Genomic DNA, 15,811 nt, shown 5'->3' on the forward strand with positions numbered 1-15,811 from the left:
CATCCTTAAAAGAAGAGACGCACTCAGTTCAGTGTGGAAATAGCATAAAAACACATTGCATTTCCATGAAAGATGGTAAAAAGTAAAAAAAACTTACATCTTAGGTTTTTGCTACTTGGCCTCTTAAAAATGCCAACTAAAGCCGACACATCTATCTTTTTCCATCATTAAAGTTTTTTTTTAATTGGAGGACAATAGTCCTACACTGAGAAACACATGAGAAAAGACCTACATAATTTGATTTCAGTTGAATTATTCCAGCGTCATGCACCATCACATGGCCCCCAGCCAGTATACACTTCTAAGACACTATACAACTACTACACAGAAAGAAACACCAAACAAGAATCACATTACAAGGCAAACATTTACAAAAACTAAGTGACATAATAAACATGCATTATGGAGAATGAAAAAACTCTCTGTCTCTGTTCCCTGGCATTTTCGACAAACTTTGCTGAAACAAAAGTCTCTTCATTAAACAGCCACCAAAACATACCCGCTTCAGTCACCCAAAACAAATCAGGATTTCTCTGTTAAATTGTTTCAAACAAAGTATTTCTTAAGTCACATTACAAAGGAGGGTGAAATAAAAAATTTAAGTCATCCTCAACAACATTAAGTTCACTGAACACACACAAGCGTAGATCTTCAGGAACCTCTTTGAATCTGACCACTTCCACCACTGGAGGAAGAGTACAAGTTCTTAATTGTGCAGACAGTAACCTTTGTTTTCTTTTCCCATTTAACTTTACAAATAATACTATTTGAAACACATCCTTAATTTGAATATAAATTCTAGGTTAAGCTTCTTGCTGATGCACTCACAATATCTTAATCTGTAAAACATTTAGTATTTTGTTGTGTAAACGGATGCTTATTTCTTTGCACTTATTAGAATAAATACTGGATAAATTTCAATGTGCACAACAACACAATGGAAGACACCCAGGTCATTGTTCATACAAATCAAAGGAGATAACTTGCCATGAGATAATTATTTGAACTGTAAAGCTGGCTGGTGGCATCCCATGCCATGCTTACTGTAAACCCAAATGGCATAAAGGCTAAGCTGTTGTCTGCTACAATCACTAGATCCAAGATGGCACTCTATAAATTGGACTAAGTCGGTCAGTGTTTCACAGCTTAGTTCTCACAGTGCTGAGACTGTGGCGGCAGGGATGCCTGAGCCAAATGGGTTCACCCTGCAGCTAATCCCCCTATCAGGAGAGTAAAGGCAGGGACCTCCAGCAGTCATACAGTATAACGCTGCAGGATGGCTGAGAACTACTCGCCGCTCTCCGGACGACACAACAGTTTTGGACAAGATCCGGGATTAAGCTTCTTAAATTTAGTATCAATTGAAACAAATAAAGAGATTGGGCATTATTTGCTTTGGGGACTTTGGGATTATCTGCGAATTTAACTAATCTGGTTCAGCATTTCTCTTTATTGTACAACAATATTATATTGTTCCCTCTTGGTTGATTCTTCTGAACAATTTATGGCTCAGGAAAAATTAGGGAACCCCTTGCAAAACTTGTGAATGTGTAACATATTCAATTCTAGTGTCTGTTGAATTTCATCCCAAAGCATAAGGTGACCATCTGAACCCAACAGCAATGTGAAAGATTTGACGAGAACATCCAAAGAGGCAGAATCTGAAAGCTGTGATTGAAAGTTATTCCACCACACATTGATTTCTAAACTCTCCATAAATTAGATTTTTTTTATCATGGTTAAAATGAATATGAACTTGTTTTCTTTTTGTTATTTGCTGGCTGAAAGTGCCACGTTTTTGTTATTTTGATTGTTTGTAATTATCTGCAAATGAACATTCAAATTGGCAATATTTTCTTTTGGATGTTAATGCAAAATGTTCTCAGTGTTGAATGAAATAGCAAGTGACCAACTTTTTTTAAATTAAAAACCCTTTACTAATTTCAATGTGATCTCTTGTATTTTAACCTGCTCAACAACCAACTAAATATCAAATGAACAAAGTAGGGATCTTTAAATCATTGTAGATCTGAAGCATAAAAAAAAAACAGTCTGGCAATTTTGACATTTCTAAAGAAAGACATCAAATCTCCTTATTTTTTTGTCTCAGTTCCCATATTATTAGCAAAAAGAATAGGATTTGATTTAGTCTTTCTTTGAACATGCTTATTTTAATTAGCCAAGCTTAGTGAACAGCTTGCCCAAGTTACTGGATCTTTTGGACAACATCAAGGCACAGCAGGCTCGACTTTCAAGGGGACGGCACAGCTCCTCAGGTGTGTCCGAGGCAGCCAACTAATGTACATCAACCCTGAAGGGGAGGTAATGACAGGAGTGTTCATCCCCTTTTAGGACCCCTCCACCTGTGACTGATGCGGGGAGCGTCCATGGCGCCGCAACTATTGATGCAGCGGCCATGGACATCAGGATCTAGAAGACCTTCTCTGTCTCGTCCTCTTCTACTTCACAATCAGCCCCTCAGATGTCCAGTTAAAGAGTGGGGGCTCTGAGCTGGTACAATAAGGTTGAAAGCAACATCTCTACCTGTTGAGCAACACAGAGAGCCTTATCAAGGGTTTTGGGCCTGCAAAACAGACGTGCTAATGCAGCTGCACTGGTGCGAGCCTATGAAGGAAAGCATGGAGAGCTAGCTCATCTTGGGCTTCCGTCGGAAAGTGAGGATAGCCATGTAGGTGTCTCCGTTTAGGCTTCGCTGGCTGGCCCACTGCTCCGGGCTCTCATTAGTAAAGATCATCACCTCTACAGTGCACTGGGCTGGGCTGGTCTCGGCTGTCTTGTTTAGAGCCTTGCTTTCTCACGTGAGTGCCAGCTAGGTGGAGGTTTCTTCATGCATTGCTGGCAGCTGAATCTGGGGGGGAATGATTCAAGTGGAGTCATCCCGTTGTAGTGGGGCAAGTCGACTGCTGCCTATGCATCACAGCAACAAGGTGCAGGCAGAAGACAATGTTCCATGCCTGCAGACAACTACTGGCAGTAGTTGGCACTGGCACTAGCCGGACTAGTCCTCCCATCCTTCAGGGCGCACCGAAACCTTTGCAGACGATTGCAAAGATCAGCCAGAGTAGTCCTTCCATGATTTGGAGGCGCTGAAGCCATGCCACGCCGGCACCAACTACCAAGCAGGTTTTGAAGCTTCTATAAGTTGATGTTTTTAGTGGGGAGATCCCACTTTTGTCATCAATGTAACTATGTGGGTGAGACTGAGTCAGGACACTTCAGCTTAACATGCGCTTTATCGGCTACAAAAGGTGGAACTGCTAGAAGGAATCGTATTTTATTTCTACACAGAACAGTGGAGCTCATTAAATAGAACTCATATTTAACCCATGCTGCAGAATTATCTAATGTAATGGCGCCCCTCCAGCACCTCTACACCAATAGAAACGTAAGGAAAGGAACAACGAGTTAAACTGACAAATGGTGAACAACGATCCCACAAGCCTCAAAACACTGCAGTGTCTTTCAGGAGGGCCCCTTGGGCTGCTACACAATAAAATGCACTTAAAATCAAAAATGTGGTAAAAACGCACTAATAATTTATTTTGCACATAACATTTTTAATTAAGGATATATATATAATAACAGTAAAACTGTCCATTTTCACCCCCTGTGCTGGCAGGCACATCTGTATCATTCCTGAATTGTTTCATGAACTGTAATTTGGACAACCTTGCCATGAATGATAAAATTTTAAAAATGCAAAAAAAAATTGGCTTTAGTGTTTTAAAGTGTTTCTGGCCTGTATATGCATCGAGAAAGCATATTAAAAGAAAGAGGGGAGTAGTGTCCTAGCGGTTAGAGCAGCGTGCTTACATTCTAGACGGCTGCAAGAACCCTGTTCAAACCCCAGAGACTACCACTATGGGTCCCTGAGCAAGACCCTTAGCCGCTGATTGCTCATTGGGCTTTGTAAAAGCTCTTCACTGTTCCCTAACCTAATGGATGGGTTAAATGCAGAAGAGAGGTTCTGTTGTAATGTACATATTTATTTATGTATAAAAAATCAGCTGGTGATCAGAATCGGACGATTATCTACCAGATCGGCCTGGACAGGAGACCAAAAGCTAAAAAATCCTATCTTTTCTGATCAGTAATCACACCACAAAAAAAGTGTTTTCTGCATGCGGTAAAATAAAAAAAAACAATTTCTACGTTAGCTTTTTTCATTGTCAGTGAGGTGTTTATATCAAGTCAGAGGAAGCAAAGAAATGTAAGAAGGTGTTGAAAAGGAAACTGCATTTTCTACAGCATTTTGTGAAATGTCTGTGGTTCATTCAGGATGTAAGAGAGTGAGGGAGAACTTAAAGCAGGTGTCAGGAAGACGGAACAGAGTGCAGAGAAGTTGCTCTGTTCTTTCTTTTCTTTTGAACCTTCAACCTCCGGTGTCATGGAACATCCTGGATTTGGAGACCGGCTGCCACTATTCCACTGCAATGTGCTTTCCTCTGTATGTTCTCTTCAATTAGTTCTGTGCATGTACAACTCTTGGAATTATCTTGTTACTTACATGTGCTATACAAATTAACTTGCCATGCCTTCTCGAAATCTCAGAGTTAAGATAGGGGTCTACAGCCTTAAGGCTAATAACAGGTTTTAGCGACACTAGCGGTGGCTACCACGCTAGTCTCTAATATGTATGCTAAACACTGTTTAGGATGTACAAATTAATTTTGTCTAAGTTTAAATATACAACTAAAAGATTTAGAATTTTATAGCAACTTCCCACCCTCACAACCGACTGCTTTGCCACTGAAATCATCTGAAGCTCTACCGCACAGGTATGAGAGAAACGTTCAAGGCAGCGAGTTTAGATTTAGATCAAATCAGGCAGACTACATCAGGCCGGCAGCATCTGAAAAGGCCTTGCCAGGTGGGAAGCCGGCAGTCCTCAAATGACACGAGAAGTGTGTTCTTTTATCAGGATTTCTGCTCTACTGTTGCACACCCAAGGAACATTGTGGACAAGGCAAATTACCAGGCTTTGAAAGCACGCGGAGCCCTGAAAACCAGCCTCTTCAATATTAAGCCAAACAAATCCAACACCATTAATTTCAAAAGAATAAATCCTTGGAGCACAGAGCGGTGTGGCTTGCCTATGTAAACACATAACAAAGCATTTGTTTTTGGAGCCAAGGGATCTATTACCAGAACACATGGCAGATCACAGTCACAAATCCACAGGGATTGTATTACCTAAGCCATTAGTCGGGCAAAGGCAAGAAGAGTGTCACTACTACACGGCTAATCCAGGCAAACACATGCTGTATGCAATCCTTGACCCCCCCACACCTACTTTCTTCCCTCCTATAATAAACGAAAATCTCAGTTGCCCAAAGAGGAAACTTGAGCATACACTTTAAATTCAGGCAGTGATAGTCATATGTGTTAATCTGCTTTAATTTGGAGAGGAAGCTTTTTTTTCCCCCACAGAAAAGTCAGTTTTCTCAAATTAACCGATACTCACAGTTTTTGAGTTTACATCTTCCACCTTCAGTAAGGGCCTGAGGCAAACGCACCAGACGTCCATATAAGAGTAAAAACACAATCAGTAGATCACTCAAACAACTCTTTCACTCCCTCCCTCTCTCTCTCTCTATCTCTCTCTCTCTCTCTCTCTCCCTCTCTCTCTCTCTGTGTTTGAACAAACATCTCTGACACATCCTTCCTCATTCACCTCACGCTGCTCCTCTCCTGCTGCTCAGACACGCCTCACTCCCCGCCGCTCCACTCGAGCCGCTAAAGAAGCGACAGGAGACTCGCTGAAGTGACATATGTTGCCAAAGCCTCTCACTTGGCAGAGAAGCTTTCAAATCCCGCGATAATGACCGGGACAACGGCTGCACAGCAGGGGGATGCTCGAAGGGCATTTAAAACATGGGTGGGGAGGAAGTACAGGCATGTCTTACACTCTCTCTTTCTCACCGGTTCTCATCTATTTTTCCTAGGTCTTTGTATGCTGGCCCCACAAAACATGTAGGGCCCTTTCAACTCAGCTCTTTCCAAGTGATTCTAATGCAACAAGTCTCAGTTCCACTGACGAGGAAGCGGAGCCATCCACTTTCTGAGGCCGACACCTTTCTTGTTTTGTCATTTCTATGCAGTGTATCAACAGATGGGGACTTGAAAGAGCAAGTCCAAGAAAGACAGAATTGCTACTGAAACAAATCAAGTTCTTGCATCTTCTTTCAATTTTGATTTAAGTTGTTACAGTCAAGGGTGGCTTCATATCTTTGGAAACTTTTCATTATCATCAGCATCTGTTTTCCAGCTATTCAAAGAATTTATATATCCGGCTATACGTACAGGTCTCCGATGATATCTATATTTTAGTAAAAAGCTATAAATAGTATATTCTAAGCACTGGAGCATGGATTTGCCCAAGGCAATAGTGCTACCAATGGCACCCACCATGCACCCGTGTATATTCAAGAAAACTACAAATAACTGCCTCATTGCATACCAAACGATCCTTTACAATATTGCTGAAGAGCGCACTGCAGCCCTTACTTAGAATTGCATACAGTTAAAAGCTCTCCATTCTGTATCAGTCGTTCTTTTAAGCAAAAGCAAACTGTAGGACACACACACGCCTGCTAATGTGGCAGCAGTTCCCTTCAAAATGAAGGCCTATTTTTTTTTTTTTTAATGCAGTGTCTATAGTCAAAGATGTGCTTGCAAAATTTCATTGGCAGTCTTATACTGACTCATCTGTTCCAGCATGCCGGTGAAAAATGACTAATGTGAGAACTGTAAGATTGGTGAGTAATTTCAAAAGAAAGCTATTTATCTAACCTTAATTAGATAAATTATGTCCTAAGTATCCCCATGCAAGGGCTCCCATGGTAAAAAATGCTGCATGATCCGGCCTGTTGCACATTAAACACAGCCATCCTAGGTGAGCAACATATCCAGCCTTGTCTACAACTCAGATTAAATTTCCTGTTACTGGCGGAAGGAAAGTCTGGACATAGTTACACACTTCATTTCATGCCCTTTTCACCGCGTCAAACAGGCCTAGTTCATGTCTAACGAAGCATGGTCTCTTTAAACGCTGGAAGAAAAAAAAACGGTAAAGCTTAGTCTCAGAAGCAGAAGCACATTAACTACAAGAAAAGACAGTTACACTATGAAAAACATAAGGTTGATCAATCAATCAGTTAATCAATCTTTATTGTCAACTAAAATGTGCATTGTAATTGAAATTACAGTTTCAGTACAAATCGTCTGACTGTACTGACGGTTGACTGAGGCCATGCGTGCCAAAAGAGCGCATTCCTTCGACTGCCAAGGACCCCGCCATGACGCAGTTTCCTTAGGGCACTGCCTTTAATTGATTGTTGCTTTATTGAAAACATCACAAGGCATGATGTATTGTAACATCTGGAGTACATCGAGTTTCCTGTTCTACATGCAAATAAATGGGGGGTTTCCTAATGGGCTGTTTAGCTCCAGCCTATTTAAAAAAATTAAACCAGCCTAATTGCAATGCCTTGGAAAAATATTTATTACTCTTTGATGTTTTCGTATTTGGTCACTTTACATAACAAACTTTTTCTGTATTTCATTGTGATTTCATATGATAGACTAACACAGGATTGCGTATATTTGTGAAGAGGAAGCTAAATGGCACATAGTTTTCCAAACAGCTTTAAAAAAAATTTTAAAAAGTTTGGTGTGTATTGTAATCCGTCCACTTTGTCTTGATGCATTGAAATAAAAATCCAGTCTGATATTAAAAACAGCAGGATAACTTTACGAAATAGTATCCTAAGTTTTGAACATCTCTTAAAAAAGTTCAATCCACTTTTTTCAAATGAAAGGAGTATGGCCAGAGTATAGGCTTACAAAAAAGACTTGATACTCGGGCCGCTGCTTATCTTCCAGCGGGGCGACAATTCTGAACATACAGCCAGAGCTACAATAGAATACTTTAGATTAAAGCATATTCATGGTCTAGTCAAAGTCCAGACCTTAATCCAGTAGAGAATCTGTGGCAAGACTTGAAAGCTGCTGTTCACAGACACTCTCCATCTAAGCTGAATATGCTTGAGCTGTTCCATACAAAAAAGAAAAGGAGCAAAAATGTCTGTCAAATGCACACCATATTTTTCAGATTGATATTTGTTTAAAACAAACTAATAACTTTACAAGGCAGTGTGTCTTAAGATATATTATTAAAATGTTATTTGTTTTTAATACAAGCGACTCGGCAAACTGATGACATGGAAACTCTAACATAATGATAAAAAAATCTCCAACTGAGTACAACAAATGAGAGGAACATGATTTTTGAATTCCAACTACAAGAAAGAGTTGCGCTTCCACGATACTTTCGTTGTGTGATATTTCTGACCCAGCCTTTGTGACTTCCACAACTTCCTAATTAATTATACCGCAACCTAGAAGAATTCTACAAGAGAACAGACGCAAACCTTTATTTGTTTCAAAAATATAATAACACCAATGTACGGTGTTTTTTCCAGACCACGAGTTTTGTTTCTAAAATCAAAATGGAAATCGTATATCTCGCTTGTCAGTCAATAAAAATGTATACTATGAAGCTGGGATAGTTAATCTACATTCCATCCATATCAAACTGGTGAGTCAGACTTTTGATGATGTCTTTGCTTTTATTTCAAGTATCTATAGCTATATTTTTAGCATAACTGCCTGTATTAGGCATACAAAACAATACAGATGACTGTTCACCGTGGCTACACAGAGGAGTGAATGCAGCACGTCAACAACTCTGCTGGGTTTCAATACATAGAAAAGATTTTGACCAGTCTGCCTGTATGTTTTGATTCAATGGACTTTGTGGAAGTGCTTTGAGAGGACATGTGTTGTGACTTGGAGCTATATAAATAAAACTGAATTGAACTACCTCCACCATGTCTGACTGTCCATGTAATGCTCTGTTTTTGAAATGCAGTGTTAGTTTTACATTAGGTATACATTAGGTTCCCCTTTAGTCTCATCAGTCGGCAGAATTTCTTTCCAAAAGTCTTAAAGATCAGCAATGTGTTCTTTGGGAAATGTGCCAGTTTTGCCTCGTCTATTTATTGTATTTCTTTTTCTATTCTTTGGTCTTGATGCGTTTAAAGCATGGGGTGGGAGGAATCTGTTTTTCATTGTTTGACATGTTAATCTACTATCACAGATGGTCAGGGGGAAAGCTGACACATTTCAGTTTCTCATAGATTGGGGTTTTCATCTGTCTGTGGCCACTGTTTAAAATCCTTTGCTTTTCTAATTTTTTCCAAGAATTTAACCAAGAATCTGGAGAGAAGTGAGGTTTCATTGGAAAACTATGTTTAGAAACTGTTACGCCAGTATCAGTGACATATCATAAGTACTTATCTGCGTGAAGCAAGGCTTCCCTTAAAACCACGCCTCTTCCAAAACAGTCAGTGCCCTAACATGCAGCTTTTTTGTATTTCAGCTCTCTAAGCTCTCGAGAAGAAATGCTCACCTAGCCCTCCTGGAATTCATCCAAGCAACTCTCTGACACATCAGACCCAAGCTTTTCAAACCTGTGCTTCCAGTATAATCAAAAGAAACAGTAGCACAGCACATTCACATTGTTTGCAGGGAGGGCAGGTTCGGAGCAAATGCAAATGGCTCCTATTTCACAACACAAACACACTTCAAGAAAAAGAAACAAACACATACACTATAGGCCTATTAGCATTTAAAATATGACAAGTGCTCGTTTTTAGGTTGTCCTCATGTTCATTCTACGTTATACTCATCACTTTTTTTCCTCTTTAACCCTGATCTTCCCAATCTCCTCTGGCCACCAAATTTAACAAGCACAAAGATTTTCTATTGCCTCCAACTTCAATGCAGAATCATTCCTTTATTGTTTAGAATGAATGCTTTTTACAGTGTGCTTAAGGTGTGTTTAGGTTTGTCTGTGCGGCTCATCAACGTTCACTCAGTCTGGGTTTAAATGCTTCCTGTGCTGGAACACTGTGATTAGTTGAGTGACATGTGGAGAGCTGCCTCCAAAACAGGAGTTGGCCTTGCACGCAAATGCATAGCATGCTATGACAACCGCAGATTCCTGAGTCAAAGGTTTGGTATTTCAGTCGTACGCATTTCATCTGCTACTGTTCCTTCTGTCTTTGGTTTTTGTTTGTTTGGTTTTTGTGCAAATATCCATTAAAGGAAAATGATTTTTTTCTTTTACTGTAAATGTGAAAAAAATTGTTTCTGTAACTAAAAGAATCAAAGTCCACTTATGAACACAAAAACAAAGTAAATTACCATTGAAATACGTCCCTTTCAGTTGTGGCGTGACAAAGAGGGTTATTCAGGAGCAAAGTCGGCTCTCCACGGCCGACAGCACGGACAACCCTGAGACAAGAAGTCACACACAGCTTCCTCCCAACAATCACTGGAACTATCAGACGACGACCCCGTCACTCTTTCCGAAACTCTGACATATTGTTCATCAGCAGAGAAGCAAACGGGAGAGAAACACTGCAGTCTGGTCCAAGCTAAGCTTCTAATTAGTTTAAGGGATCATCTTGAAGGTCTAAAGTGGTATTTAGATAGAGTTTGTAAAATTGGCCAACAAATTCTATATTTTTTGGTCCCATTGTAGGCATCTGTATCGGAGTATTCTCTTTTATTAACAAAGTTAGCAAAAGCTGGAGATGATAAAGAGCTACTTTTACCAAAATTGCATGCACACCAGTTTCTTTAATAAAGCCTCAAACAACACTGGCTCCATTTGCTGCCATATTATTTGATCCCTTTGCAATTATGTGCTTGCTGCAGCCTGCTTGAGTGTTTTCTCAGGAAAAGGAAGAACTCCTCAAAAACTTGTTACACACCTTTCAAAAGTTTTCATTTATTTTTTGTTATAGTGGGAAACACAACAGACACCTTTGTAGATTGTCAAGTGATAAAATAAAACAAAAAAATCCTTCACAGAGGTGAAGGATTTTTTTCAAGGTATTTTATTCTCAGAAAACATTTTCTTGCACAATAATTGAGTTCCACTGAAACTTTGAAGTGAAAAAAGAATATGTTATCCTAATGTTTTATCCAGTATTGGTAGATGTCTCCTGCCATTAACCACTGGGTTTCATAAACAGCACTAAACATTCAGTCAAACTGCTGTTTTCTCTCTACTTGGCACCTTTAGATCAGATTCTTTGTTTTTTTTTGTTTCTTTGTTGTTGTTGTTTTGGTGTTACTTCTGTACTGCTTAACAAAGTGCATAAGTTGAAAGACAAATAATTGTTTTTGTACATATACAGTGCTTGCAAGATGCAATATTTAGAAGTTCTGTTAGTTTAGGGTATGAATTGGGTTGTAATGGATCTATTCTGAGTAAAAATATGTTTGGAAAAAAAATCCAGCTTGGTTTAACAATGACACATAAAGTCAGGACCATGCATGTCTACAGTAATGTAGACATTTTTCTGTATTTTTCCCAAAACAATGGTAGGGTTTCAAATTCATATAGTCTTTTCAAAATAAGCAAAGGATAAAAAGTAATCTTTCTGACTTAGCTTCTTTTTTGCCGGATGAAAAGATTTTGACAGAAGAGTTGAGGACATTTAAATGTGTTACACATAATACAGCAATAATCCAAGCTTTACAAACCAGTGATGATATTTCAGCTTTTATTTACATCTACAAAACCATTAAACTGACTTATCCGTCCATTGTTGCTTTACTGGAGTGAAATTCATTTTGAGGAATCTGCTTCAGCACATCATGAGAATAACACATGGAAGTCCCTTTAAAGATACTTCTAATGGAGTTCCTGAAACATAATTACATATTCAACATGTTTTAAAAGAGAAAAAGACATAAATCCACCAGTTAAAAGAAATTATTCATTATTTACCCTAACCTGAAAAAGGTTTCACCTTTTAAAATTACAGTGTGTATTGATTAAAAGAGGAACAATGTTAGTGTGGGTAAATTAATTTCTAGGTCTTAAAAATCCAGAAGTTAATTTATTATTTTAGATGCTAATTGCAACCCCTTATGATCTGGTCTACCCACCAACGCCGAGCTAATGCAGGAATGTCAACATCATCATATAATTTGTGGAAATTCCGTAAAGGTGAACTATTACGCAATATTCACTTTTTGTACTTTTTATACTTCCATTTGCATCTCTATGGCTTCTAGAAACAGTCCAAGCACAAAAAACTGTTTTGTGGCAATAGATAAATGTTTTGTTGGTTGCTGGAGAACAAGTGTTTCAAAACACTCCAGATTATTGCATCACAATCTGCAAGCCTAGCCCCTCTTCTAGCAATCCAAGTGAAGCTCTGCCTACTTCATCAGCTGGTTTTTCCACTGTATGCGTTGTACAATCGCTATTCGGCCAAACAGGATTTGTCATTTAGCAAATCCTGCCATGCATGCATGTCATCCTCCCATTTAGCAAATTTTGTCATTTTTTATCCACTTCTTCTGCTTCTGGGTCTTCCTCGGGCACAAAGATGTACAATTGTACTATCTAGTTTCAACCATTTTCTCAGTGTAAACATTGAGTTGGAGGGTGTGGACTTTCATGCAAAGAAGCTGTAGCTTCTTTGCATGAAAGGGACAGCCCTGAAAAAGCTAATTCTTAAAGGAGCTCAAAATAGGCAGAACTGCGGAGGTGAAATCTCATCATGATTAGAATGGTTTTGTCCAAAAATGTAACTTTTGTGTAGCCCATAGACCTATTCTAACTTATCTAAAAGAAAGCATAATAGGTCCCCTTTAAGTGACAGTGTTCATTTTATTTTTGCATCATCAGAATGGAATTATTGTCAAGGATTATTGAGAATGAGACAGCAGTAGCCCATTCAGTAATTCAGTATTTAATTTGTTATTTAACAATGTTTTAATCTGTTGCCACAATAACCATCATTGTTTTTCATTTTGGCTGTAAGATGTTTTCCAGACGAGTTTCATTACTAAAGAACAACTGACTCATACAGTCCTAAATAATCTAAACAGCATAGCAAGGAAACCCAAAAAAGAACAAATAATGAGGTGCCAAGTAGAGAGGAAAACAGCCCTGAACTAAAGACAAATCTTTGTGAAACAGCACTCCTAATGATGCAGGTTTCAGGGAACAGACATACGGGAATCAGTGAAAGCTGCCTGACAGAACAGAAGCCATAGTAACTCTGAAATCTAAAGTCTGAGTTCATGACCAACAACCCATACCAAGAGTTTAAGCCATCTTCAGATTGAAGTGAATACAATGCGACCTGCTTATACTTATTTTTTTACCTGGTTTGTATGGCTTTGTTTAAGCAATGTCATGGCTCACAGCCTGGGGCACTTGGGGAGACTTACTGCCTTGTTAGGTGCCTAAATAACTTGAAATAACTGCACCAGTTTGTGTGCCGCAGCAGCATCACTGCTGTCAGACACAGGCTCCTGAAAGGGGGACCCCTGTGAAAGTGTCAGCGCCTTTCAGCATTTGCATTTTTGGAACACAGCGAATTAAAGAGTTTCTTCCTGTCTCTGTGTCCATTTGAAAGGGTCCATTAAATAGTGTTTTAGTGGATTTAGTGCATTTGGTCGGTAGTTTGGGTGCTGGTATACAACAGGGGATTAAATGTTCTAAGATTGAATCAGTCCACATGTGGATGACTCACTTGACAATTTCTGACAAGTCAACAGTTGTGTCTCATAAAAAAGAGTTGCAAACACTGATTATATAAAGAATCGTTTTGGCACATGAACAAAAAAGACAGAGACGGTTGATCTTATATCCAAAGCCAAGTATCATGCAAAGCCTCATTACTCTAAACCAGAAATGCAATATGCCCGTGGCAATTCCCAAGCACAATACGTTATTTTCTCATAGGTACTCCTGGAGTCAGAATAAAAAAAAAAAACAGTCGATATCAACACTGTTGTATTGCTCTTCTGAGATGTCTTTCTGGTTTTCTTTTCTTTGCTAAAGATTTTTCACCTCTTATCCAAGGGTGAAAGGGGATGACAACAGAAGCACTGTCAAGAAACCTAAGATAGGATTCTTTTCTTCTTTGGTGCACTGACAAAATGTGCATTAGGAACAAGTACACACAGTTCAGAAACCATTGCAAAATGAATATTTCTCACTTGAAGACAACATTTTCAGAAACATATTGTCCAATTATATTTGCTCTTAGCTTGAGGGGTTCTGTTGCTGTATTCATGTTTTAAATATCCAAGGGTTAGGGTTAAGGTTACGCTAAATTCAATTCAGGCAACATTCCTGGGAGTTCTGGTGTACTTTTTGGTTTTTTTTGTTTGTTTTTTACATTTCAGTAGAATAGTGTTCTTTTGATTATTATAATGCTGACATGTTTGGTATGTTCATATCAAAAAACTTCACCAACAACCCAAGGTTTTACACTGATGTTCCCTCATTTTATTATGTTTTCTTCTCACTTCACTGTTATATCTATTCATATAATGTGTCTCTCCTTACAATGGATCTACATGGACCCTTTCTGTGGTTAATACATTATTTTTGTTTGACAAAGCATCAAACTTCTCATGATTAAAATATTTGTTGTGTTTTACTCAAAGCTCTGAACCAAAAAGAAGGAAATGGGGTCTGGACCTGAGTCTGAACCTGTGAGGCAGGTCTCACCTGGTAATCGGGCTTACCTGATATTTGTCCGGTGGGACACGGCACTTTAGCACTGGTAATTATTATTTTTTTTAATGTTAAACATGTCATTCGAATATACCCTGATGCTTGGGTGGCCAAATCACATCTCTTAACCCGTTCTTCTCACTGCTGCAAGGTTTCCTCCCTTCCCTGTCCTGCCACTTCTTGTTTTTGTTTAGTTTTTTCACATCAGTACATGTGAACACTTCACACTGGGTTTTATACATTTACTGTTGCTATCCTTGCACACACAGCAACGTGTGTTCTCACAGAGAACATAGAATGGAAAAGCCAAAAGAGAAAGGGTGGTGAAGAACAAAGCTGAATGAAACAGGAGCAGAGGCTGCCAAAGATCCAAAAAATGTACACATACTGTACATTTGCTGTAGCTCCAACTTTTGGAGCAACAGACAATAAACAGCAAGAGGAGACATAAACTGTGGGTGAAATTAAGCATATTATGTGCAAACAACATTCAAATATTAAACTTAATATAAAACAGGATTGCAGTGAAATCCCTGGGTTGTATTCAGAGGCTGGTAGTAACTAGTTAAATCTACTGCTATGTAACAAATTTTATGAACAACATTTACTTTTATGGGTAGTTGTACTGCACAGTAGTTGTAACTTCTACCTGGGTTGTATTATTAAAAAGTATTGCTACGCTTACTTTAGTAGATTTATTGAATAAATAACAGATTTATTTCAACCAAAGATGGATCAGAGAGACAGACATCTGCACTTTCTGTAAAGTGAAACATCTTGTTTGTACACAGTCTTTGTTGTTTTAATGTCATTTTCTATCTACTGAGCTCATTAAGCCTTTTGGAGGTCAGGCAAATATACAATAAACAGTAAATATTGTCACTGGAAGTCCTTTGCACTGTTCTAACCTATTGTATGCATATTTTAACTGCTGTAACTATTTGGTTTCATTTGTGTTAGGTTGTAAACATTTCTCCTGTCTGAATGTGTTATTTTGTAATTGTTACTTTTTTGTATCTATTTTTTTTATTTTAGTCTTTAGCATACCAGAATTTTTACTTTATATTTATGTCTGTCCAATTACATCACTTTTAAATATTAAATCAGATTTACTTGATCAGTACTTGATTAGCCTTCCTACCAAATACATGTTTACTCTTTGGCAACTTT

The 15,811-nt window shown here is 38.6% G+C and overlaps 1 protein-coding gene across 12 annotated transcripts in view; it reads right to left on the reverse strand.

Moving 5' to 3' along the window:
- The window catches only part of chl1a (cell adhesion molecule L1-like a), a 133,546-nt gene that overhangs the window by 67,232 nt on the left and 50,503 nt on the right, over window positions 1-15,811 (reverse strand). For 10 of the 12 annotated variants that reach the window (XM_021322008.2, XM_021322005.2, XM_036136440.1 and 7 more), the window contains exon 1: window positions 5,486-5,610. The exons of 1 other annotated variant lie outside the window; for it this stretch is intronic. The gene's annotated coding sequence lies outside the window, so the exon portion shown is untranslated. Of the gene's footprint in view, window positions 1-5,485; window positions 5,611-5,695; window positions 5,779-15,811 lie in introns of those variants that run through there. One more of the 12 variants, XM_036136430.1, reaches the window with a different exon arrangement.

The sequence above is a fragment of the Fundulus heteroclitus genome, chromosome 1, assembly GCF_011125445.2.
Source record: "Fundulus heteroclitus isolate FHET01 chromosome 1, MU-UCD_Fhet_4.1, whole genome shotgun sequence".
Lineage (NCBI taxonomy): Eukaryota > Metazoa > Chordata > Actinopteri > Cyprinodontiformes > Fundulidae > Fundulus > Fundulus heteroclitus.